Source organism: Manacus candei, unplaced genomic scaffold (genome assembly GCF_025592945.1).
Source record: "Manacus candei isolate 608988 ecotype Guabito, Panama unplaced genomic scaffold, ASM2559294v1 h1tg000088l, whole genome shotgun sequence".
Lineage (NCBI taxonomy): Eukaryota > Metazoa > Chordata > Aves > Passeriformes > Pipridae > Manacus > Manacus candei.
Window position 1 is genome coordinate 2,769,514 of NW_026138136.1, and position 4,102 is coordinate 2,773,615.

Below are 4,102 nucleotides of genomic sequence, written 5' to 3' on the forward strand. Positions count from 1 at the left end.
TTGAGAGAAAGGTAGTGCCTGTTCAACACTCCTTTGGACAGCAGTATTCCCACAGTTTGTCCCCCAAGCTTGGAATCTAGCCCTTAGGACTGTTGTTTGTTCCAACTCCTCCACCTGCTCCCCTCCGGTGGCAGAGGGCTTGAATGTTTGGAACTAGATGATCTTTAAGGTCCTTCCCAACCTAAACCATTCTGTGATTCTGTGATGATGATTAATCACATGCTACTTTTATCTTGCAATGTGTGGGAAGAAGTTAAGTCAATGACTATTCTGCAGTGACAGTCCCCTGTTTTCTCTGTAAGGGTTTTGTGTTTGTGGTCAGCTGATAACAGTACAGTGCTGAGAAATGAGGTATAGCCTTGCTTTTGTACTCTTGCTCTTTTTAGCTCAGTTCTTTTCATTTTTTTCAGCATCTGAGCATTATGGTCAAACTAAAAAGCAGCATACTGTCTTGCAAGAAAAATTAACATTTCTAACTGTGTTAAAGTTGAATTTTTTTGATCTGCTACCCAACCTGGATTACTTCGGAGGTGAAATGGCAATACCAATTTGGGTCTCACAAGCAAAGCCTGGCCAAACTGGAACAGGTTGAATATTCTCAAATATTCTACCACAATTTTTTGTCCCATTTTCCTTTTACAGTTTTAAAAATATGCAGTTTTCTAGTTGATTGATAGAGCTTTGGGCATAATTTTACGGCTCACTTATGGTTCTTGTCACTATATATGATGTCATTCATGTGTGATGTATTTATAGTCATATGAATACTGTTGGACCTTATTACTGTTGGACCTTACTGTTGGGTCACTTATTAAGAGTGTCTGGGAAAAACAGATTTGTTACATTTAGAATTACTCACAAACTTTTTGTCTGAGTGGTTTTACTTGTGGAGAAACTGCTTAGAGTTGTATGTAGAAGAAGGCTGCGAGGCATACACACCTCCTCGGCTGGGCTTACGTGTGACAGTGTTGTCATAGGTCTGTCCTAGTGTCTGCAGACACCTAATTGTATCTGATAGGTACCAACTGATGGAATGAATTAATGATTCAAAACATTAATGATGACAGGCATTTGCATCAACTGGACTCACCAGAGCATGCACATGTGAAAAGGTTCATCTCAAGCCTTCTTAAATGTGTCTAAACCTGCCTGCAACCAGTTGGGGATCTGCATAGGCAGGAGCTGGCTGGCTGTTCCTTCATCACTTGCAGTGTTGCTGGAAGAGAAATCTGCAGGCTGAAATCCACGATGCTGCTGAGGCCCTCACAAATAGGCACATTGCTGCAGAGCCCTGCTTAGGTGGGCTCCCTTGCCAGATGGAGGGGAATACTCAGCTGTGTGCATGCAGACCTCTGAGAAGACAACAGGTGACCTGAGATCTGCCTGGGGTTCCTTGCTCCATCAAAAAAACATCTGTTCAGTCCTGAGTTTCCACAGATGTAGCCATATATGGATGGCTGGTGAAAGGTCCTGGAGGAATACTGAAGGCTGTCAGCACATGGCTGTGAAGACTAAGCTGTGCGAGACAGCAGGCAGCAGCAGCACAATCCCAGCTGGGCCCAGAAACCCACACTGCCACTTCCACCACACTGGCCTTCTGGGTCTACATGCCCTGGGGCAATCTGTGGGGCACCACAGGAGTGCCTGTGCCTACCCAGGGCCGGTAACAATGCAAACAGCAGGTCTCACAGGGCAGACTGGGGTACAGGAAAGAGAAACCGAGATGCAGGAAGCTTCCAGAAGAGACAGGGAAGCAAAGCAGGGGAAGGATGTGGGTTTACATCTGGTGGCATCAGAGGAGGTTATGAGACAGCATGCATTAGGGTCAGTCACATCAAGGTAAAGAGAAGCAGTTGATGTGGGTGGGTAAAATGGATTTACTTTGTTGGGAGTAAAGGGAAGATAGAATAGAAGGAGGAATGTTTTGTTATCCGAATACCACATAGTCAGTTTGACACCAAAACTTTAGCCACAGATTTTCAGGATGCAGATGAAATAGCTCTACTGCAGCTGAATTTTACTAACTCCCTGATTGTAATGATTCAAGCACTTCCTTTCAAATTACATTTTTCCTTCTCATGGGCTCTATATAACCTATTTCCAGAAAAAATATTTATTACAACAGTCTTTACTAGTTAAGTGTTACTTTTTCTAGCCAGCTGTTTTTGTTCTGCTTTCCTCTTAGCAGGAAGATGAAACAATTAAAAATTAGTCAGTCTATGTTGTACTTTTTTTTTTGCATCTTCTCCAGAAACATTTAGTAGGTGTTGCTATAGGAGGCAGAATGCTGGACTCATCTGACTGTGCAGGGCATTTCTGTTTCTGTAAGATAGTTTCCAATGCCCACCATTGGATAATACCAATGTCATCCTAGTAATTTCTCTGTGTAAAGGAATCATGCAGTAATTAAACAAACATGCATTTGGTGGTGCTTTGATACATCATAAAGTAAATGGAAAATCCTGTTTGTTTCCACTCAGATTGATTTGTTTGATACTCCCTGAAACTGGTAAAAGGATATTAATAATTTACAGTTTGCAAACGTCACCAGCAGTGGCTTTTTTATTTAATCATTTTCATTATTTTCAAAGACTTGTTTGCATTCTTAATTAGTAGGGTATATACCTCCTCCAAATTTCCATCTGATAAGATCAGTAATATTCTTTAGTGTGGAAATTTCAGCAGGTGATGTTAAAATGCTAAAAAAGCCCAGCTCCTTCCTTCTTCTTTGCTTCCGTATGTCTCAGCTTACACTGCTTTCCTGTCTTTGATGAGTCATTGCATTTACTTTGTACTGGTACTTTTACATTTCAAGCCTGAGCAGTGATTTTGATTTCCTTGTTTTCTGATCAGAAAAAGCACCCTGTAGGTAACACGGGATTTTTGTCAAATCAGAGAAACCCTATTTTCCAAGTTATGATTGCACAGGATGTTGTGGAAATGTTATGCAGTTGTATCTGATTGCTTTTGAAGATACTTGATGCTTTTTCCTAGTAGCAGTCCAGGTCCTAAAGGATATTGCTTTATAGTTCAGCTGAATATTTTAAAGACCTAAAACATAAACAGTGTAAAATATAACAATCAACTGTGAGAATATAAATGAGCATTTCGAATACCAGAAACTCCCAACTATGCAAATATAAATTCCCTTCTTCTCCTCGTTATGACCATGAGGTGGCACTGGCTATTGCTGAGCACTGATGTATGGCCTAGGAGTAGTACAGCCCAGTGTTTCAAGTTTAGCAGAGCATTTTTAGAGACTAGGGTTCTCAGACTAGCCCACGGTTTTTTCACTCCTGCAAGCAAATAAAACAGCAGCTTTCGCCTTGATAGGGCTCTGATAGAACAAGCTACAGCTCTCCACCCTGCTCCTCAGCCACCTACTGCCAAGTGCAGCAAAGGGAGTGGGAAGGGATTTCCTTCTGCATCTTCTCTGACCTCTTTCTCCTGCTCTGCTACCTGCCTTGCTACCAGCAAGGGTAAACATCAGGCAGCTGTGAAGATCAGTGTGTTCTCATGCCCTGCAGTTTCCTCCTCCATGGGTTTCCCCCTTAGTTCTTAGTGATCCCGTCAGCTGTTAGTGACACACCCTCAGCCTCTGTTTCAGCCCTGCCAGTGAAACAACCTCAGGAGAAGCAGTGTGTTGGTGAAGGGATGTTGTCTTTCCCCACCTGCTGCTGCTACTTGTTTAAAAAAAGCCCCCAAACCCTACATCTTTGTATTTCTGAGAGTTTTTTTTCCTTTGTTCATCATGGAACTCACCTCCAGAGGTGGGTAAAGGATAATTAAAACCCGCTGAGCCAGCAGACTTGGCACAAAACCAAGTAGAACTTCGAAATTTTGAAAGGCGTTGTGAAAAATTGGGAAACATTAACCTCAGATGATTTTTCACGGTGATGAAAAGATGAAAGTTGGAAACACGTAACTGAATGATTGTTTGGAGATATGCGGCACTTCTGAAGTTAAATCGAAGTATCCTGTTCACTGTAGTTAAAGTAGTTAATATTTGCCAGATTAGCTTGAGGCGTTTCGATGTAATGTGAAGATAACAGTGGCACAGTGCTTACACAGATAAAATGAGGTGTACGCACATCCAACTCTT